Raw genomic sequence first — 23765 nt, 5'->3', positions numbered from 1 at the left:
GTAGAATATATTAAGGCAACTGTGTATGCCAGAATCCTCAATTTATTCTTGAGAGGAATATTTACGATGATCAGAAACTTACTTTGAGAATTTTCCTTGGAGTTGGATGGTCTTCACAAATCCAATCAATCAGTCAATCATCCAATAAGAGAGAAAGAGTTTGAAGGAACTAAGAGGGATCAGATCGGGAGTGAGAGATAAATGCATATTGTTCCCATACATTTGATATGATTAAGTTTAAGCAGTGGGTAAAATTTTCTTGATTCAAGAGTAATGAGAGGAGACCTAATGCTGGACAAGTAAAGAATGGGGACAAGATGGAGGGTGGGAGGGAGGGATGAAAGGATGAATAAATGATTTAATCACTGGATGGATGGATGGATGGATGGATGGATGAATAAATGGCTGGATGGGTGGATCAATGGATACATGGATAAATGGATGGATGGATGGATAAATGAATGATTGAATGGATGGATGATTTGATCGATGGATGAATAAATGGATAGATGGATGGATGAATGGATGAATAAATGGATGGCTGAGTAGATCAATGGATAGATGGATAAATGGATGGATAAATGGATAAATGGATAGATGGATGGATGGATGGATGGATGGATGGATGGATGGATGGATGGATGGATAAATGAATGATTGAATGGATGGATGATTTGATCGATGGATGAATAAATGGATAGATGGATGGATGAATGGATGAATAAATGGATGGCTGAGTAGATCAATGGATAGATGGATAAATGGATGGATAAATGGATAAATGGATAGATGGATGGATGGATGGATGGATAAATGAATGATTGAATGGATGGATGATTTGATCGATGGATGAATAAATGGATGGATGGATGGATGAATGGATGAATAAATGGATGGATGGGTGGATCAATGGATAGATGGACAAATGGATGGATGGATAAATGAATGATTGAATGGATGGATGATTTGATCGATGGATGAATAAATGGATGGCTGAGTAGATCAATGGATAGATGGATACATGGATAGATGGATGGATGGATGGATGGATGGATGGATAAATGAATGATTGAATGGATGGATGATTTGATCGATGGATGAATAAATGGATGGATGGATGGATGGATGAATGGATGAATAAATGGATGGATGGGTGGATAAATGGATAGATGGACAAATGGATGGATGGATAAATGAATTATTGAATGGATGGATGATTTGATCAATGGATGAATAAATGGATGGATGGGTGGATGAATGGATGAATAAATGGATGGATGGGTGGATCAATGGATAGATGGACAAATGATGGATGGATGGATGAATGATTGCGTGGATGGATGATTTGATCGATGGATGAATAAATCAATGAATGGATGGGTGAATGATTGGATGGATGGATAAAGGAAGGAGCGAATAATTGGACAGATGCATGGATGGATGGATGGACAGCTAGATGAAAGATTGAATCAATGGATGGGTGGATTCTCTCTGGCTCCTTCTCTTCTCTTTTAGTTTTTTCTTTTTCTTTTTTGTAACTTCCCCTCTAATCTTTCTCTCACCTCTCCCCACTTTTCTATGTATTATCTATCCATAGTTTACTTTTTTCTAATGCTCTTCTTTCTTTCTTTCTTTCTTTCTTTCTTTCTTTCTTTCTTTCTTTCTTTCTTTCTTTCTTTCTTTCTTTCTTCTTTCTCTCTTTCTTTCTCCCTGTTTTCTCACCCAGAAGTAACTCTTTTGTTCCCTTTAAATGCCAGTTTCCCCACCCAGAGGCGAGCTTTCAATAAGGACATTCATCGGACGCAGAAGCCCGGAGCCTGGCATGAATAGAGTCTAGATCGGATTCCCATGTCCATGAAATGCCCGGCCAAGTCACTAATTAAGAACTAACAATTGAGAAGGAACCGGATCCGCTCCGGAGGCCGGGTCATTCTGCTCGCTTGACTGGTAACCTGTCCACACCAAACCTCTCTCCGTGCTTTTCACATTTCTTTGGCTCCTGCAGAGGTGACTTCACCGGTGTCCGGTCTGTTCCCAGCAGTGGTGGGTTGCTACCAGTTCGCCGAATCTGCGGCGGCAGCAAGAAGCTCCGCCCACCGGCCTGGATGTCTCTGCACATGTGCAGAAGCTTCTGTGCATGTGCAGAAGTGTTGCACGCCCGCGAGCACCCCCAAGCGAACCGATAGCGGCTGAAATTGAAACCCATTACTGCAATGTTTCTCAACCTTGGAAGCTTGAAGATGGGTGGACTTCAACTCCCAGAATCCCCCAGCCGGCAAAGGCCTATTGACACCTTCAAATAGGCAAGATATTTGTATTTTTTTTTAAAAAAAAGGTGATGTGGAAAACAAATTTGAAGAAATATATTGTTAAAATGGTAAAAGGAAATAGGATACGATAATCTGGTCAACCTTTGGGAAACAATGGAGATTAAAGATATAAGTGTGAAATATGAAAAGGATTGCGGGTAAATTAAAGGGTTTCAATCGAATAAAGAAATACTGGAAAACATATGTGATAAAGGGAGAAATAAAAGAATGAAATGAAATAAGATTAAGATGAGGGGGTTAGGGCGGATGGCAATACTGATTATATATAAGGATAAGGAGAATCCAAGACCTCGGTGCCTTCCGCCGTGCCCTTAAAACTTTCTTTTTTCAGCAAGCCGGGCTGGCTTAACATATTTTTTACCATATTTTTAAAATATTTTTAATTGTTTTGTTATTTTAAATTGGGGCCAAATTAATATATATCCTTTTAATTGTTTTTAATGTTTGTACTGTATGTTTTTATCTGGCTGTACACCGCCCTGAGTCCCTCGGGAGAAGGTGCGGTATATAAATTCGAAATAAAATAAAAAAATAAAAATAAATATTAAATATAAAATAGAGATGAAAAGGGAAAAGTAGAAGGGATACAATGGCAGAAATTGAAATATATAAATTAAATTTGGGGGAAAATAAGCTGTGTGAATTTTGACTCGGTCAATGACTCTATTCAGAAAAAAAATGTATGTTTGTTTTAAATTTTTTTTAAAAAATTACAAAAAATAAATAAATAAATATGCAAGGCTCATCGGTGCTGATTCAAGTGGTACAGCCCAGAATGGTACTTTCCAAGCGTGGCAATTTAGAGATGGGTGGACTTCAATTCCCAGAAGTCCTAGCAATGGTCGTGCTGGCTGGGGAATTCTGGGAGTTGAAGTCCACATATCTTCAAGTTGATAAAAGTTGAGAATCACTGCTTTAAAGTGGCAATTTCAGCCACTAGCCTTTAACAGAATAACAACAGAAAAGAAATAGTCTTATATTAAAAGAGGACACGGGTCATTAACTGGAATTCAGGGGCTTTTTGATTTATAAACACAATTTGAATTGGTGCATTTGTTGCTAGGCAATGCGGTTATTAAGTGAATAACAGAGTTGGAAGGGACCTTGGAGGTCTTGTAGTCCAACCCCCTACTCAAGCAAGAGATTCTATATCCCCATGATGGCGAACTTATGGCATGCGTGCCACAGGTGGCACGTGGTGCCATATCTGTGGGCACGCGAACATTGCCCTAGCTCAGCTCCAGCACACATGCGTGCGCCAGCCAGCTGATTTTCGGGCCTTCCGGGCCCACCGGAAGTCAGGAAATGGGCTGTTTCCGGCCTCTGGAGGGCCTCCGAAGAGGTGGGGAAGGCCCTTTTTACCCTCCCCAGGCTCCAAAAAAGCCACTGGAACCTGGGGAGGGCAAAAAAAATGGGCCTTCAGGGCCCACCGGAAGTTGGGAAATGGGCCGTTTCTGGCCTCCGGAGGGGTGGGGAAGGCCGTTTTCACCCTCCCCAGGCTCCAAAAAAGCCACTGGAACCTGGGGAGGGCAAAAAAATGGGCCTTCAGGGCCCACCGGAAGTTGGAAAATGGGCCGTTTCTGGCCTCCGGAGGGTTGGGGAAGGCCGTTTTCACCCTCCCCAGGCTCCAAAAAAGCCACTGGAACCTGGGGAGGGCAAAAAAAATGGGCCTTCAGGGCCCACCGGAAGTTGGGAAATGGGCTGTTTCTGGCCTCCGGAGGGGTGGGGAAGGCCATTTTCACCCTCCCCAGGCTCCAAAAAAGCCTCTGAAACTTGGGGAGAGCAAAAAATGGGCCTTCAGGACCCACCGGAAGTTGGGAAATGGGCCGTTTCCGGCCTCCGGAGGGGTGGGGAAGGCCGTTTCCACCCTCCCCAGGCTCCAAAAAAGCCTCTGAAACTTGGGGAGGGCAAAAAATGGGCCTTCAGGGCCCACCGGAAGTTGGGAAATGGGCTGTTTCTGGCCTCCAGAGGGCCTTGGAGGTGGGTGGGGGAGGCTGTTTTCGCCCTCCCCAGGCTCCAAGGAAGCCTCTGGAGCCTGGGGAGGGCGAAAAATGGGCCTACCGGGCCCACCAGTAACCTTTTTGCCGTCGCATGACAAAAGCGAGGGGAGCACGCGAAGGCAAAAAGCTTAGCCATTCACTGCTATATCCCATTCTGGACAAATGACTACAATTCTGCCCACCCTTGTGGCACAAACACACACACACACACACACATGTTTAAAAATGAGTTTATCCTGGAACAGAACTTTTGCATCATGCAGAGAACCGCCTGTTACTATTTTTAATTGTGAAGCTACGCTAATTAGCAGGGAAATAAGGACTTGGCTCCAATCCTGCCTGGCTTTTTTTAACCTGCTATTAGCAGGAATGTATTTATCTTTATAACGAAGGAGCCTCGCTTTGTGTAAATGTTCCTCGTTTGAAATAATAGAAGCTGAATATCCAATTACGGCCTCTGTTAGAAGCAGGCATGTACAGCAAAGGGGATTTTAATTCAGGGAGGCCCAGTGAATTAATAGATTGACGGATGTAGCTGAGCATAAAGGAGATGTTTGAATATTTTTCTGGTTTTGGTGCGTTGCACGAGAGGAAATGAAATGCTAACGATCAAAAATTTGATTTGCAAATGATTAAAAAAAACATCCATTCATTCTTTCTTCAATAAGAAGATATTTATTTTCTTCAACAAGGACACCTATGCTCAAATTCGGACAGGATGCAAAATCTATTTATTAATCCCCAGATCAGGTTATTTATGGGATTGGGAGAATACAGGTAGCCCTTGATTTATGACCATCATTGAGGCTAAAATTTCCGTTGCTGAGTGAGACCGTTGTTAAGTGAGTTTTGCCCCATTTTGCAACCTTCCTTGCCACGTTTATTAAGTAAATCACAGCAGCTGTTAAGCTGGTTTTTTTTTTTGCACGGTTGTTAGGCAAATCGCTTGCAGTCGTTAAGCGAGTAACAGGGTTGTTAAGCGAATCCGGCTTCCCCCATGGAATTTGCTTGTCAGAAGGTCGCAAAAGGGGATCACTGTGACCGTCATAAATATGAGTCAGCTGCCAAGTGTCTGGATTTTGATCACGTGACCCTGGGGATCAGGTTGCAGCGGTTGTAAGTGTGATAAGTCGCTTTTTCCAATGCTATTGTAATTTTGAATGGTCACTAAATGAACTGTTGTAAGTGGAGGACTACCCGAACTGTCCTTTTTATATTTACCTTTCGTGTGAGTTTTTCTTCCTCCTCCTGGCTCTTTTCTTTTCTCCCAAAGGAGAGGGATTTTAAAGGATTTCTAATTTCCCCTCCATTTCTAAGATTGGGTAGCTATTTACAAATTCATTAAAGGGACAATCCAGAAATTAAAACGGTAGCACCCCGAAATTATTCATTTATTTATCTCCTGCCTTTTATTATTTTTCTAAATAATAAACAATTGCTTTGTTTCCCCACAAAAACAATCCTGCGAGGTGGGTTGGGCTGAGAGAAGGTGATTGGCCCAAAGTCAGCCAACCAGCATTCATGCTAGAGGTGGGACTAGAACTCACCGTCTCCTGGCGATTGGCACAAAGTCACCCATCTGGCTTTCATCCCTAAGGCGGGACTAGAACCCACCATCTCCTGGTGATTGGCCCAAAGTCAACCAGCTGGATTTCATGCTTAAGGCGGGACTAGAACTCACCGTCTCCTGGTGATTGTCCCAAAGTCACCCAACCGGCTTTCATCCCTAAGGCGGGACTAGAACCCGCCATCTCCTGGTGATTGGCCCAAAGTCACCCAACCAGCTTTCATGCCTAAGGTGGGACTAGAACTCACTGTCTCCTGGTGATTGGCCCAAAATCACTCAGCGGCTTTCATTCCCAAGGCTGGATTAGAACTCACCAACTCCTGGACACATGAATTAAAATATGTTTACAGATAGACCTTGTTTGCTTAGCAACCGTTCGAGGTCCCAACGGCACTGAAAAAAAGTGACTTATGGCCATTTTTTACACTTATGACCGTTGCAGCATTCCTTGTGGTCATGTGATCAAAACTGGCAACCGGTTCATACTTACGACCATCCCGGGGTCGGGTGATTCCCTTTCGCGACCTTCCGACGAGCAAAATCAACGGGGAAGCCAGATTCGCTTAACAAACCCTGTTGCCAACTTACCATCTGCAGCGATTCCCTTCACAAATGTGGCAAGAAAGGTGGTAAAATGTGGCCAAACTCAATTCACCGATGTCTCACTTAACGACGGGAAAAATTTAGGGCTCAAAATTTGGTCGTAAGTCGAGGACTCCCTGCATTTAATTAAAGGCAGAAGGTGCCGCTGGAATGAAAGCTGTCTTTCTCGACTGGCGTAAGGAAAATATAGCGACAATTTCTGGGCTGCTGGTGCCAACATCCTGACCGGATGAACGCGATGCATTTTGCATGAGGCATCCTTCGAAGACGAATTAGTGCCATCTCATTACAGCACCCATTAAGCAGCTGGGAAGCTTCAGAAATGTCAGTTTTCTTTCACGTTATGCTTCCTCCTTTCCATTTTTTAAAAAACCCCATAATTGTAAATCCATATTGTCAATCCTTAAAAATCATTTTCCACTGGCAGCTCAGTTGCAAAATGCTGCCGTGTCCCATTAAAAGCAAAAAAAAAATATATGAAAAGAACTGAATTTAAGAAGAGACTGGACAACTGTTTGTCTCAAAGGGTATAGGACAGTGATGGGTAAGCTTTTTGCCATCTCGTGCCAAAAGTGTGTGTGGGGGGTCACGTGTGCACGTGCCCACACGTGCAATTATGGGCAGGTGCCCACACCCATAATTCTATGCACCCCGCACCCTGCACTCCCCCTGCTTTTGGCACGTGATGGCACAATGGACCGGAAGGCCCGTTTTTTTTGCTCTCCCCAGGCTCCAGAGCCTTTCTAGGAGCCCGGGGAGAGCAAAAAACGGGCCTTCCCCACACACCTCAGGCCCTCCAGAGGCCAGAAACAGCCTGTTTCCCTACTTCCGGTGGGCGCAGAAAGGAGCTGAGCTTGTGTGCCCACCATCCGTGTGCCACGCATGCCATAGGTTTGCCATCACAGGTACAGAGTCTGCTGCTCGAGAAGCGGGCTGGACTAGAAGACCTCCAGGGTCCCTTCCGATTCTGTTATTCTGTATTCTGTACAGGTAAGTTGTCGACTTACAACCACAGCTGAGAGCTTTTAAGTGAGGTTTGCCCTGTTTTACGACCTTTCTTGCCACAGTTTTTAAGTGAACGACTGCAGTTGTTAGTGCGGTGACTATTACAAATATGACTTACGTCTGTTTTTCACACTTATGACCATTGCAGCATCCCCCAATGGTCACACATGAACAAATTTCTGGCGCTTGGCAACTGGCTCCTATTTATGACGGTTGCACTACCCCAGGGTCACGTAATCTCCTTTTGCGGCCATTCTGACAAGGAAAATCAGTAGGAGGGGGGAAGCCGGATTCACTTAACGTCCGTTTTGCTAACTTCACAACAGCAGGGATTCATTTAACAACGGCGGCAAGAAAGCTCGTAAAATGGACCAAAGCTCACTTAACAATGGTCTCGCTTAGCCACAGAAAGTTTGAGCTCAATTACAGTCGTAAATCGAGGATTATATTATAATAATATAAATGCCTAACCTAGTCTAAACATCTGGCTGGCTGTGCATCATGCCATATTAATTTTAATACCATCAAATAAAAACATCTTCCTATCCCTGGGAAGGAATTGATAAGTGAGTATGAAAACGTCAAATCCAATCTGGCCTACTGGTGTGACAAACTACAATAATGACAATGATGACTCGATAGGCAGACTAGAATGCCAAATCCGGTTGGAACATCTGGATAACTGTAATGAAGTGTCATAGAAGCCAGAATTGAGAAGATGGCAACAGGCAGCAAGGAAGGGCTGTTTCTGCACAAAAAAAACAGTGGACTGCCTGGTAAGCTGTAAGATCGCCGAGACTGATTACAAGCAGCGGCATGAGAAAGTAGCAACAATGCTGCATTGGAAGATCTGCAAGAAATATCACTTGCCTGCAAGCAAGAACTCGGGGGGAGGGGGACCGTAAAAATAGAGAAAGTCACAGAAAAGGAAGAAGTTAAATTTGCTCTGGGACTTTAGAATTCAGACAGATAAGCTCCTGCCACATAATATCCCGGGCTTAACTATTGTCGATAAGAAAGATAAATAAAAAGTGTGGAGGATGGACGTGGCAGACCCTGGACAAGAGCCGAAGAGAAGAGAAATAACAAAATAACAGAGTTGGAAGGGACCCTTGGAGGTCTTCTAGTCCAACCCCCTGCTTAGGCAAGAAACCCTACACCACTTCGGACAAATGATTATCCAACATCGTCTTAAAAACCTCCAGTGTTGGAGCATTCACAACTTCTGCAGGCAAGTTGTTCCACTGATTAATTGTTCTCACTGCTAGGAAATTTCTCCTTAGTTCTAAGTTGCTTCTCTCCCTGATTAGTTTCCATCCATTTTTGTCTTGCCATCAGGTGCTTTGGAGAATAGCTTGACTCCCTCTTGTTTGGGGCAGCCCCTGAGATATTGGAAGACTGCTATCATGTCTCCCCTGGTCCTTCTCTTCATTAAACTAGACATACCCAATTCCTGCAACCGTTCTTCATATGTTTGAGCCTCCAGTCCCCTCATCCTCTTTGTTGCTCTTCTCTGCACTCTTTCTAGAGTCTCCACATTTTTTTTACATCATGGCGGCCAAAGCTGGATGCCGTATCCCAAGTGTGTGTTAACCGTGTTACTAATTTCACAACCGCAGTGATTCGCTTCACAAACGTGGCCGGAAAAGTCATAAAATGGGACAAAGCTCACTTAATCCATTTCTCATAGAAGCAACATAAACGTTGGGCTCAGCGGTAGCCGTAAATGGACGGCTACCTACGGATTGCACAGGACCAATAGTTTTGAATGCCGCTCTGTTTTGAAGGCTCCATTTTATTGACGTCTGCATTAAAGTTAACCTTGGGCATTCAAACATGGCGAGCGAGCAAACTAATAGGAGCGGCGTAAACTCTCTTTCCATTTTCTGTCATCCAGGCGTAACAATGCAATTTTTCAATTGCTGCTCTTTTCGGTCTCCGCAGACTCGTTAAATATTTTGTGGATTTATTGACAAGCCAGAATTTAACACAGCCTTTAAAAAAAACAAAAAAAGCCTCATTTTGCTGCTTTTCAGCACGCAGGCGGAATAGCAGCTGTTTCTGCAACCTGGCGTGGAAGTCCCACAGACCAAACTCCAAATATATGTGTTTTCAATTAACAAAATTAATGAGTTTCTCTGAGGGTGCTCCGTTGGAAACCAGGTGGGACAGGCTGAGCTGCAGCTATTAAAAACACACAGAAAGGAAAGCTGTGCGGGACTGCAGAAGAGGAAATCAGAATAATGGAATAGCAGAGGTGGAAGGGACCTTGGAGATCTTCTAGTCCAACCCCCTGTTCAAGCAGAAGACCCTGTACCCTTCTGGACACATTGCTATGCAACCTGGTTTAATGAAAAGAAGGACTGGGGTGACATCATAGCAATCTTCCAGTATTTGAGGGGCTGCCACAAAGAAGAAGGAGTCAAGCTATTCTCCAAAGCATTTGAAGGCAGGACAAGAAGCAATGGATGGAAACTAATCAAGGAGAGAAGCAACCTAGAATTAAAGAGAAACTTCCTGAAAGGGAGAACAATTAATCAGTGGAACAGCCTGCCACTGGAACTTGCCTCACAGTCAAGAAATTCCTCCTTAATTCCAGGTTGTTTCTCTCCTTGATAAATTTCCATCCGTTGCTTCTTGTCCTGCCTTCAGGTGCTTTGGAGAATAGCTTGACTCCCTCTTCTTTGGGGCAGCCCCTGAGATACTGGAAGACGGCTATCATGTCTCCCCTAGTCCTTCTCTTCATTAAACTAGACATACCCAATTCCTGGCAACCGTTCTTCCCATCAAGGAGCTGCATCATAGGAATATCAAGCAGCTTCTGTATTTGTGACTGTGTGTCTGTGGGTGATTTGTGCCTCTATTTGTAAGCACTGCGAGGCAAACGGTGCCCTTTCCGAATATATGAATGAGATGGTTGCTTTAGATAAGAATCCCACGTTTTGAGAGGGGGAAGAAATGAGATTTTAAAAAATGGAGATTAAAGACAACAATAACAGGAGCCCTGACTCATTTTTATTAAATTAACAAACTGTGAAGCCAGCTTTGGGTGCCCCTAATGCATCCAGCTTCCCCTCCCAGGAAGAAGTGGATGGAAATTAAAGATTATCATCTCCTGCCTGGTAGAAAGCCATGCAAATCTTTTGGCAGACGATGCGGTCGCCATGAACCCCAAGGAGGGGAATAATTCAAGTAGGAGACAACGAGGAAATGGCAAAGAAAGATGATTAGGTGTGGGCAGGAAGCTGCCCAGGTCAGTAGTGAAGTTAACTTGTTCGCATGTTCGACGTCGTAATTGTTGTGGCCCATCAGCGGCCTGTGCGGATTGTAGCTGATTCTGACAGCGAGGAGGCTGGTGTGATGCTGCGCCAGCAGCCTGTGCAGCTGGCACTTGAGTCAGACAATGAGGAGGCTGGAGAAGATGTGGTGCCCGAGGCCTTCAGAACCTCTAGAAGCTCCCATAAGTGAAGAGGACGAAGAGGAGGAGCCTCTTCTCGATGCACGGGTGCGCAGAGCTGCCAAAAGGCAGGAGTGGCTCCTCAGGAGGAGGTCTCCTCGAGAGTAAGGCTTGGGGCTAATTGGCCACTCCCTTAGCCTATTTAAGCAGGAACTCCGACTGAAGTAAGTTGTAGGGAACAACTTTAGTTCACTCTCCTTCGTCTCTGGATTCTCTGCAAATTGCTTCTGGGCTTTTTGCCACCCATAGTGAGATTGTGATTACTTTATCTTTGGTTTCTTGTAGGCTGTTAAGAAAGTTAATTAACAGCCTTTGTTTTGAAAAAAACTAAGTTATTTTAGTAAATTAAGTTTTATACAAACTTTGTGGGTGCTGTATTCTTTGGGGTCCGTAGCCGGGACAGAACATCTGGAGCTCTGTAACAAAGTAAGAATCGAAATGTGGTATTTAAGGACAGGTGGCAGACGATGGTCTCAGGAAGAGCAAGTTCGCGTGTAACTTGAATATTTTTTAAATGTAGGGACTTTTTGGAGAAGATAACAACACCTCCTCCTCTACGGATTTCACGATCTGACCGGTAAACATGATAATCTCTTACTGTAGTAATGGAGTCAGGGAGGGATTTATTCAGCCAAGTTTCACAAACAAATATAATGTCGAATATAGCCGTATTTAGTAAGAGGAGGAATTCAGGTATTTTATTTACAAGGCTTCTTGCATTAAGTAGCTTGCATATCGGACATAAATACAATCGAGACAGTCCGGAGATATTTTACGAGAAGAGTCCTCCATTCCTCTAACCGCAATAAAATACCTTCTGCTACCAGACTCCAAATTTTGGGCTTAGACAACTTAGAACTACGCCGACTTCAGTATGACCTAAGCATAGTACATAAAATTATCTGCTACAACGTCCTACCTATCAATGACTACTTCAGCTTCAACCACAACAATACACGAGCAAATAATAGATACAAACTCAAGGTAAACCGCTCCAAACTCGATTGCAGAAAATACGACTTCAGCAACAGAGTGGTCAATGCCTGGAATGCACTACCTGACTCTGTGGTTTCTTCCCCAAATCCCAAAACTTTAACCTTAGACTGTCTACTGTGGACCTCATCCCATTCCTAAGAGGTCTGCAAGAGGTGTGCATAAGTACACCAGCGTGCCTACCGTCCCTGTCCTAATATTCCTTTTTACTGACTCTTTTCATGTATTCAAATTATGTTTATACTGTTACCTGTTATCTCATATATGCTTGACGAATAAAATAAACTTAAACTTAAAAAGGCAGCAGGTATTTCTTTCTGGATTCAAAACTGAGCCATTTTTTTTCCTCACCCTGATTTCCTGGAATGGTTAAAAAGGAAAAAAAATCTGTTTTGCAAACTCTGGGTTGTCTTCTCTCAACACCATTATACGATAAATGTATAAGGTAATCAGAGGTGGGATTCAGCCGCTTCGTACCAATTCATGCGAAACTGTAGCGGCGATTTTCAGGTGGCCGCCCAACCACCCCAGTGTAATGCCGTCCTATTTAGCTGCGTTTTTGAGGCTGGGCGCATACGTGGAAGGCACGCAATTATAAATTAACCAGATCGGCAAAATATAAAAATCAATATAAAATGTTTTACCCTTGGTACTTGGCACCCTCTAGATTGGCAAAAATATATCCAAATTTAAACCCCAACTGCTGGAAATGTGGACAAAAGCACGGCACCTTCTTTCACACATGGTGGTTACGCTCCGAAAGAAAAAAAAATATTGGATGAGAATACATAATTGGATACACGAAGTAACAGGCTTCCAGATAGAATATACACCAGAATTATTTATTTATTTATTAAATGTATTTATATGCCGCCATTCTCCCGAAGGACTCAGGGCGGCGAACACAAGTTAAGAAACAAGTACAATAAAATCATAATTTAATCCAAATAATTAATTAGTAGTAAATAATAAAGCCCGGAATCAGTCTCAGCCTATTTGTTTGAAAAGCCAAGTCTTCAAGTCCCAATGGAAGGAGTGGAGATCAGGAGCCGTCCGGAATAGAATTCCGTTCCTAGAATTGTTTCTTCTAGGAATAATGAAAAAGAAATATGAAAAAACGACGACATATATTATTCTACATATGACAACAGCGGCAAGATTGGCATTTGTGCAATGTTGGAGAAGTTCGAACACACCCTCTGAAGATCTAATAATTAGAAAGATATTAGATTGCGCCGAGATGGATAAAATGACATTGGAACTGAAAGGACAGATGGATTCAGACTTTTACGTAATATGGGAGAAATAGTATAATTGGATCGAAGATAGAAAAAAAAAGGGAAATAACAGATAGTAGATTTTGTAAAATTATATAGAGTACAGGAGAGCATTAGTGCGATGATATGTAAATGGTCACAGTCATGCTCAAGAGTTGAATAAGAATCGTTTAATTGTTAAAACCCAATAAAACTCAAATGAGAAAAAAATGCAAATGTTTAAAAGAAAAAAAAAAGAGGCCGGCCGCATGCACAGAAGGCACGCGCACGAAGAGAGCGTGCACACGGGGCGAACTGGCGGTAAGAATAAGCGAAACCCACCGCTGAAGATAATCCTTCATTTATGACCACAAATGAGCCCAACATTTCTGTTGCTAAGCGAGACGCTTGTTAAGTGAGCTTTGCCCCGTTTTGCGAACTTTCTTGCCACCGTTGTTAAGTGAATCACTGCAACGGTTAAATTAGTAACACGGCTGTTAAGTCAATCTGGCTTCCCCATTGACTTTGCTTGTCAGTGTTGTGGCCCATCAGCGGCCTGTGCAGCTAGTAGCCGATTCCGACAGTGAGGAGGCTGGTGTGGTGCTGCGCCAGCAGTTTGTGCAGCTGGCACTCGAGTCGGACAGTGAGGAGGCTGGAGAAGATAGGGTACCAGAGGCGGGGATTCAGCCAGGGCCTTCAGAACCTCCAGAAGCTCCCTTAAGTGAAGAGGAAGAAGAGGAGGAGCCTCTTCTCGATGCATGGGCGCGCAAAGCTGTTAAAAGGCAGGAGTGGCTCCTCAGGAGGAGGTCTCCTCGAGAGTAAGGCTTGGGGCTAATTGGCCACTCCCCTAGCCTATTTAAGGAAGGACGACAACTGATGCAATTTGCAGGAAACAACTTCATTCATATTCCTTCGCGTCTTGATTGCAGAAACGTTTGATTCGGCTCTTGTTTCTCTCTTATCAGTTTTCCTGCAAATTGCTTCTGGGCATTCTGCCAACCACAGTAAGATTACAGTTATCTGAAATACTTTCTCTCAGAATTGAGTTATTATTCTTTGGATTCTTGTCGGATGTTAATGAAATTAAATTAACAGCCCTTGTTCAGAAAAGACTGATTTAATATATATATATTATATTGTTTATATTTATATACCGTCCCTCTCCCGAAGGACTCGTACCTAAACTGTACTTGTGTTCGAACAACTACTAAGAAAAACTCATTAGTAGTCCTTAATTAGTAAACGAAGGTTTGTACGGACTTTGTGTGTGCTGCGTTCTTTGGGGTCCGTAGCTGGGGCAGAGCAAAAGGGGATCGCAGGACTCCGGGACACTGCGACCGTCATAAATATGAGGCAGGTGCCAAGTGAATTTTGATCACGGGACTGGAGGTTGGGAGGATGCTGCAAAGGTCGTAAGTGTGAAAAACTGTCATCAGTCACACTCTCAGTGCCGTTGTAACAGTCACTACACTAACAACTGCAGTGGTTCCCTTAACAACGGTGGAAAGAAAGGTTGTAAAACAGGGCAAACCTCACTTAACAACGCTCACTTAGCAACAGAAAATTTGGGCTCAGTTGTGGTCGTAAGTCAGTGACTGCCTGTACAGAATTCAGAATAACAGGATTGGAAGGGACCTCAGAGGTCTTCTAGTCCAACCCCACTGCTCGAGCAGGAAACCCTATACCAGGGATGGCTAACCTTTTTGCCGTCGCGTGCCAAAAGCAGGGGGAGTGCGGGGGGGGTCGTGGGCATGCGTGCCCACACCCATAATTCAATGCGCCCCGCTCATGCGTGTGCGACCCCACCCCGCTCCACCCGCTTTTGGCACGTGATGGCCCGGTGGGCCCGGTAGGCCTGTTTTTTTTGCCCTCCCCAGGCTCCAGAGCCTTTCTAGGAGCCTGGGGAGAGCAAAAACGGCCTTCCTCACCCTTCCAGAGACCCGAAACATCCCATTTGCCGGCTTCTGGTGGGACTGCAAGGCCCGTTTTTCACTCTTCCCCAGGCTCCAGAGCCTTTCTAGGAGCCTGGGGAGGGCGAAAATGACCTTCCTCCCCAGAGCCGCTCCGGCGGCTGGAAATGGCTCAGTTCCCGACTTCTGGTGGCCCCAGAAGGCCCAAAAATCAGCTGGCCAGTGCGCGCATGCGTGCCGGAGCTGAGCTAGGGCAACACTCGCATGTCCACTGCTATGGCTCCGTGTGCCACCTGTGGCACGCGTGCCATAGGTTCGCCATCACGGCCCTATACGGTTCCAGACAAATGGCACTGCCCAGTCTCTTCTTAAATTCAGTTCTTCTTTGCTTTTAATAGGAAGTCATAAGTCACTTTTTCCACTAAAACAATGGTTGTAAATTGAGGATTACCTGTAGAAAAACCCATCAAACAATAAAGTACGTTTTGGTGGAATTGGGGATGTCTAGTTTAATGAAAAGAAGGACTTGTCTTGGGGTGACATGATAGAGGATCCCATCCTCTCAGTTTTTAACATATTAGTTTTAAATTGGGGTATTTTAAATTTCTGGGGTTTTAAATTGAGCCAAATCTATTTAATCATTTTAAATTTTAATCACTGTTTTGTCTTGTGTTTTTAAATGGGCTGTACACCGCCCTGAGTCCTTCGGGAGAAGGGTGGTATAGAAATAAAATTATTATTATTATTATTATTATTATTATTATTATTATTATTATTATTATTATTATTATTATTATTATTAATTATTAATTTCGGTTTTAATTGGGTTGTTTTAAATTCGGGCCAAAATTATTTAATTGTTTTTTAAAATGTTTTTAAATTTTATATGCTTTGTTTTATCCTGGCTGTACACCGCCCTGAGTCCCTCAGGAGAAGGGCGGTATAGAAATATAATAAAATAAAATAAACAAATAAATAGCAGTCGTCCAATATTTGAGGGGCTGCCAGAAAGAAGAGGAGGGGGTCAACCTCTTCTCCAAAGCCCCTGAAGGCAGGAGAAGAAGCAACGGGTGGAAACTAATCAAGGAGAGAAGCAACCTGGAACTCAGGAGAGATTTCCTGACAGTGAGGACAATTAACCAGTGGAACAACTTGCCACCAGAAGTTGTGAGTGCATCATCACTGGAGGTTTTCAAGAAGAGACTGGACAACCATTTGTGTCAAATGTATTGGGGGACTGGACTAGAAGACCTCCAAGGTCCCTTCCAACTCTTTATTCTGTTTGGCTATTTTTGGTACATGTTTAGAAGCCAAGCAATTGCTCGGATTTTCCTCAGCGGAGTAAAATTATGGCTTCTGTTGGGATTTAAATGTAGGAAACCAGGGAGATCGCAGAGCCCAAGGGTTGATGAAAAGCGGAATATTTACACCAACGATTTGGCCACCCGATAGCTAAAAAAAGAGCCAAGATGCCCCCTCTTGATTTACGGCGAAGGAAATCCTCTCTGATACATTTCAAAAGCAAATTCTTTTTCATCTGATTGATTGATGGAGGACTGTTGGGTATTTTCTGTAAAGCACACAGGCAAACGATTTGTTCAAGGACACTCTATCCCCCAAGCGGCTATTTCCATGAGAAACACAATGGGCCTTTCTCCCGCATTGCGTCACAGCTAAATCTGAGATTGAATTGGACCAAATTAGAACCTGTTTGATCTATTGGTGAAGGTACCAGGCGAAAAACTGGGAAGACTGGGAGTTCTAGTCCCACCGTAGGTCTGAAAGCTGGGTGGGTGACTGTGGGCAAATCACCAGGAGACGGTGAGTTCTAGTCCCACCTTAGGCATGAAAGAAAGCTGGGTGACTTTGGGCCAATCACCAGGAGACGGTGAGTTCTAGTCCTGTCTTAGGCATGAAAGGCAGCTGGGTGACTTTAGGCCAATCACCAGGAGATAGTGACTTCTAGTCTTGATTTAGCCATGAAAGCCAGCTGGGTGACTTTGGGCCAATCACCAGGAGATGGTGAGTTATAGTCCTGCCTTAAATATGAAAGCTGGCTGGGTGACTTTGGGCAAATCACCAGGAGACAGTAAGTTCTAGTCCTGCTTTAGGAATGAAAGCCAGCTGAGTGACCATTGGCCAATCACCCAGGAGATGGTGAGTTCTAGTCCCACCTTAGGCATGAAAGAAAGCTGGGTGACTTTGGGCCAATCACCAGGAGACGGTGAGTTCTAGTCCTGCCTTAGGCATGAAAGGCAGCTGGGTGACTTTAGGCCAATCACCAGGAGATAGTGAGTTCTAGTCTTGCTTTAGCCATGAAAGCCAGCTGGGTGACCGTGGGCCAATCACCAGGAGATGGTAAGTTCTAGTCCTGCTTTAGCCATGAAAGCCAGCTGGGTGATTTGGGGCCAATCACCAGGAGTCGGTGAGTTCTAGTCCCGCCTTAAATATGAAAGCTGGCTGGGTAACTTTGGGCCAATCACCAGGAGACAGTGAGTTCTAGTCCTGCCTTAGGCATGAAAGCCAGCTGAGTGACCATTGGCCAATCACCAGGAGATGGTGAGTTCTAGTCCCACTTTAAATATGAAAGCTGGCTAGGTGACTTTGGGCCAGTCACCAGCAGACAGTGAGTTCTAGTCCTGCTTTAGGAATGAAAGAGAACTGGGTGACTGTGGGCCAATCACCAGGAGATGGTGAGTTCTAGTCTTGCTTTAGCCATGAAAGCCAGCTGGGTAACTTTGGGCCAATCACCAGGAGACAGTGAGTTCTAGTCCTGCCTTAGGTATGAAAGCCAGCTGAGTGACCATTGGCCAATCACCCAGGAGATGGTGAGTTCTAGTCCCACTTTAAATATGAAAGCTGGCTAGGTGACTTTGGGCCAATCACCAGGAGATAGGGAGTTCTAGTCCTGCATTAGCCATGAAAGCCGGTTGGGTGACTTTAGGCTAGTGATTCTCTCTCAATCCAACCCACCTCACAGGCTTCTTGTTGTCAGGAAAATAGGAGGAATTAGATATGTTCGCCGCCTCGAGTTGTTTAAAAAAAAATAAGAAAGGCGGGATATGAATTAAATAAATAAATATGTAGATTCTCAAAGCCCAACGTTATTTATTTGCTCATTCATTTCATTTACAGTACAGGTAGTCCTCAAGCTACGACCGCAACGGAGTCCAAAATTTCATTCATGTTAAGCAAGGCAGTTGCTCACCGCGCTTTGCCCCATTTCACGACCTTTTGGGCCACCGTTGTTAAGCGAACCACTGTAGTCACTAAGCAAATCCAGCTCTCCCATTGACTTTGCTTCTCAGGAACCAACCGATAACATGACCCCGGGACCATGCAACCGTCATAAGTACATGCCAGTTGCCAAGCATTTGAATTTTGATCACGTCATCATGGGGATGCTGCAACGGTCATAAGTGTGAAAACTGGTCATAAGTCACTGTTTTTGGGCACAATTAGGGTCATAATCAAGGTCGTAACATCTTCCTTCAGATCTGACTAGCAAGGATATAGGAAGCAATTTCCTGGAACTTCCGTATGAAAATAGTTTTCTGAGGAAAATACCCACTTTTTGAATGGCTGACTGGAATCTCTCATTGTTCATTCAGGGCACGAAGTCTACGACCTCATCTGAATTTCAGAAATGTTACTAAAATGAGCCTTGATTGCCTCTGTTTTATCGCTTAACCTTGAAATCGGAAATGGAAAACATAAGCCATAAATTAGAATTTCCTCTGGGAAGATAGAATTCTCTCTAGACTCAGATAATAATAATAATAATAATAATAATAATAATAATAATAATAATAATAATAATTGAAATTGAATTTGAATTTGAATTTGAATTTGAATTTGAATTGAAGTTGAGCAACTGTGGAAAAAGAAATCGTGTGTTGTCCCGATTGTAATTGGAGCCCTCGGAGCAATACCCAAAGGGCTACCCCGCTATTTAGAAATTCTAAATTTGCCGGACTTGAACATTTTGACTCTACAAAAAATCACCTTACTTGGAACAGTTTACATCCTCCGAAGATACCTTAACAGTTCCTAGGTCCTTGGTTAGGACTCGAGCTGCTGAGCCATTAACCAGCCTCAAAGGCTGCGAATCTCACTAAAGATTAACCAATAAATAATAATAATAATAATATACCTTAACAGTTCCTAGATCCTTGGTTAGGACTCGAGCTGCTGAGCTATTAACCAGCCTCAAAGGCTGCGAATCTCACTAAAGATTAACTAATAATAATAATAATAATAATAATAATAATAATAATAATAATAATTTTAACTATCATGATTCGTCAGACAGTCAAAGAGATAGTTAGATTGGATCAGGTGTTTTTTTTTAACCTCTCGAATCCTTCCCAAGGAATCTGGGAGTGGCCGATGTGAAAGTTCAATTCAGAATTCAGAGTAACGAAGGGACCTTGGAGGTCTTCTAGTCCAACCCCCGTGCTCGAGCAGGAAAGCCTATACCATTTCAGAGAGATGGATGTCCAGTTTTTTCTTAAAAACTTCCAGTGTTGGAGCATTTACAACTTCTGGTGGCAAGTCGTTCCACTGATTAATTGTTCTCACTGTCAGGAAATTTCTCCTTAGTTCTAGGTTGTTTCTCTCCTTGATTAGTTTCCATCCATTTTTGTCTTGTCTTCTGGTGCTTTGGAGAACACCTTGACTCCCTCTTCTTTGGGGCAGCCCCTGAGATACTGGAAGACTGCTATCATGTCTCCCCTAGTCCTCCTTTTCATTAAACTAGACATACCCAATTTCTGCAACCGTTCTTCATATGTTTTAACCTCCAGCCCCCTCATCCTCTTTGTTGCTCTTCTCTGCACTCTTTCTTAGAGTCCCCACATCTTTTTTTACATTGGATGGTTTTAAAAACATTGTTGTACCAGCTGTTCCAAGTCAACCTGCCTTTTGCAAATGCAATCTCGAAGCAATGAATGAGAAACAAGGAACAACGGATGGAAACTAACCGAGGAGAGAAGCAACCTGGAATTAAGGAGAAACTTCCTATTAGTGAGGACAATTAGCCAGTGGAACAGCTTGCCACCAGAAATCGTGGGCGCTCCATCATTGGAAGTTTTTAAGAAGAGACTGGACGGTCACTTGTCTGAAATGGTATAGGTTCTCCTGCTTGAGCAGGGGGCTGGACTAGAAGACCTCCAAGGTCCCTTCCAACTCTGTTATTCTATTCTATTCTATTCTATTCTATTCTATTCTATTCTATTCTATTCTATTCTATTTTCTATTCTATTCTATTCCTATTTCATTCTCTTCTCTTCTCTTCTCTTCTCTTCTCTTCTCTTCTCTTCTCTTCTCTTCTCTCCTCTCCTCTCCTCTCCTCTCCTCTCCTCTTCTCTTCTCCTCTTCTCTACTCTTCTTGTCCCTTCCTTTCCTTTTCCATTTCTATTCTATTCTATTCTATTCTATTCTATTCTATTCTATTCTATTCTATTCCTATTTCATTCTCTCCTCTCCTCTCCTCTCCTCTCCTCTCCTCTCCTCTCCTCTCCTCTTCTCCTCTTCTCTCCTCTTCTCTTCTCCTCTTCTCTACTCTTCTTGTCCCTTCCTTTCCTTTTCCATTTCTATTCTATTCTATTCTATTCTATTCTATTCTATTCTATTCTATTCTATTCCTATTTCATTCTCTCCTCTCCTCTCCTCTCCTCTCCTCTCCTCTCCTCTCCTCTCCTCTTCTCCTCTTCTCTCCTCTTCTCTTCTCCTCTTCTCTACTCTTCTTGTCCCTTCCTTTCCTTTTCCATTTCTATTCTATTCTATTCTATTCTATTCTATTCTATTCTATTCTATTCTATTCTATTCTATTCTATTCTATTCCTATTTCATTCTCTCCTCTCCTCTCCTCTCCTCTCCTCTCCTCTCCTCTTCTCCTCTTCTCTCCTCTTCTCTTCTCCTCTTCTCTACTCTTCTTGTCCCTTCCTTTCCTTTTCCATTTCTATTCTATTCTATTCTATTCTATTCTATTCTATTCTATTCTATTCTATTCTATTCTATTCTATTCTATTCTATTCTATATTAATTTCATATCCTGTTGTTTAAGGGTGAATCTGATTTCCACCTCCTCACCACAAAACATCTGGGGGAAACATCTGGTTTAAGTTTCCTCCCAAATATTCTTGATGCTCTCCAAGTGCAAAATAATTGTGCATTTGTCCACCGTTCATTTGTAATGAACTGTACTAACACAGCACTAAGACAAATCACAACAATCTAACCTCATGCAGCTGTTCGGACAGATTTTGCGGTGTTGAAAACATTTTGCCTCTGATCGTGCGACACATCACAACACCACACAAAACTAACCACAGTTAGCACAACCAAATTTATCATGTGGGAAGGCAATTCATACACATTTGTGAATGTGTTCAAATATATAGGTTGTCGTCGGCCTTAGGAGCACAGCTGAGCCCAAAATTTCCATGGCTAAGCAAGAAAGTCGTTAAGTGAGGTTTGCCCCACTCTACGACCCTTCCTGCCACAGTTGTTAAGTGAATCACAGCAGTTAATAACATGGTTGTTAAGTGAATCTGGCTTTGCTTGTCAGAAGGTTGCAAAAGAGGATCACATGACCACGGGACGCGGGAATATAATATAAAAAGGTAAAGGTTCCCTTGGACATATGTGCTAGTCGTTCCTGACTCTAGGGGGCGGTGCTCATCTCTGTTTCAAAGCCAAAGAGCCAGCGCTGTCCGAAGACGTCTCCGTGGTCATGTGGCCGGCATGACTCAACGCCAAAGGCGCACAGAACGCTGTTCCCTTCCCACCAAAGGTGGTCCCTATTTTTCTCCTTGCATTTTTTACCTGCTTTCGAACTGCTAGGTTGGCAGAAGCTGAGACAAGTAACAGGAGCTCACCCCATTACGCAGCACTAGGGACTCGAACCGCTGAACTGCCGACCTTTCGATCGACAAGCTCAGCGCCTTACTCACTGAGCCACCGCATCCCGGAATATAATATAATGTTCTGTAATGTAAGACCATACCTGGAACGCTGCATCCAGTTATGCTCACCACATTACAAAAAAGATGTTGAGACTTTGGAAAAAGTGCAGAGAAGAGCAACGAAGATGATTAGGGGACTGGAGGCTAAAACATACGAAGAACGGTTCCAGGAATTAGGTATGTCTAGTCTAGTGAATAGAAGGACTAGGAGTGACATGATGGCAGTCTTCCAATATTTGAGGGGCTGCCCCAAAGAAGAGGAGGGGGTCCATTTATTCTCCAAAGCCCCTGAAGGCAGGACAAGAAGGAATGGATGGAAACTAATCAAGGAGAGAAGCAACTTGGAATTAAGGAGAAACTTCCTGACAGTGAGGACCATTAACCAGTGGAACAACTTGCCACCAGAAGTTGTGAATGCTCCAACACTGGACGTTTTTAAGGACAACCATTTGTCTGAAATGGTAGAGGGTCTCCTGCTTGCACAGGGGGTAGGTCTGGAAGACCTCCAAGGTCCCTCCTATTTTGATTGATTGATATGAGCCAGTTGCCAAGCGCCCGAATTTAGTCATGTGACCACGGGGATGCCGCAGGAGACGTAAGACGTAAGAAAAACCAGACATAAGTCACTTTTTCAGTGCTGCCGCGACTTGGAATGGTCACTAAATGAATGATTGCAAATCGAGGACTACCTGTGCAATCTTTAAAAAAAAAAAACTAATTAAAATCAGGTTAAATCATGACTCTCGAGCAAGTTCAGAAGCATTTGTGGAGAGAACCGTAACTTAAATATAACAAAATGCATTCCCTCGTTAAAATTAATATATATAGTACCAAATGTTTAAATTCTCCCTTATAAAGTTTCTATATTCCAGCCAGAATCCCAGGCAGAGGAATTCAGAGATTAAATAACGGGGAAAATCCCAAAGCCACACACAAAAGCAAACACACACACACACACATATACTTCCTCCTATTTCTTTCTTCGGTTTTCTGTTCTTTTTTTCTTTGCAGAACTGTTTGAAATGTAAAAGTGCTTCTCCAAATGAAGGGGATCTTGGAGTCCTAGTGGACAATCATTTAGATAGGAGCCAGCTGTGTGCAGCAGCAGCTGCCAAAAAAGCCAACACAGTTCTAGGCTGCATCAACAGAGGGATAGAATCAAAATCATTTGACGTGTTTAACATCACTTTATAATGCTTTGGTAAGGCCACACTTGGAATCCTGCATCCAGTTTTGGTCGCCACGATGTAAAAAAGATGTGGAGACTCTGGAAAGAGTGCAGAGAAGAGCAACGAAGATGATTAAGGGACTGGAGGCTAAAACATATGAAGAACGGTTGCAGAAATTGGGAATGTCTAGTTTAATGAAGTGAAGGACTAGGGGAGACATGATAGCCGTCTTCCAGTATCTCAGGGGCTGCCCCAAAGAAGAGGCAGTCAAGCTATTCTCCAAAGCACCTGAAGGCAGGACAAGAAGCAATGGGTGGAAACTAATCAAGGAGCAAAGCAACTTAGAACTAAGGAGAAATTTCCTGATAGTTAGAACAATTAACCAGTGGAACTCCTTGCCACCAGAAGTTGTGAATGCTCCAACACTGGAAGGTTTTAAGAAGATGTTGGATATCAATTTGTCTGAAGTGGTGTAAGGTTTCCTGCCTGGGCAGGGGGTTGGACTAG

The sequence above is a fragment of the Pituophis catenifer genome, unplaced genomic scaffold (genome assembly GCF_029215685.1).
Source record: "Pituophis catenifer annectens isolate HBS135680 unplaced genomic scaffold, rPitCat1.0.hap2 SCAF_4, whole genome shotgun sequence".
NCBI classification, from domain to species: Eukaryota; Metazoa; Chordata; class Lepidosauria; order Squamata; family Colubridae; genus Pituophis; species Pituophis catenifer.
This window is presented reverse-complemented; position numbering follows the sequence as displayed.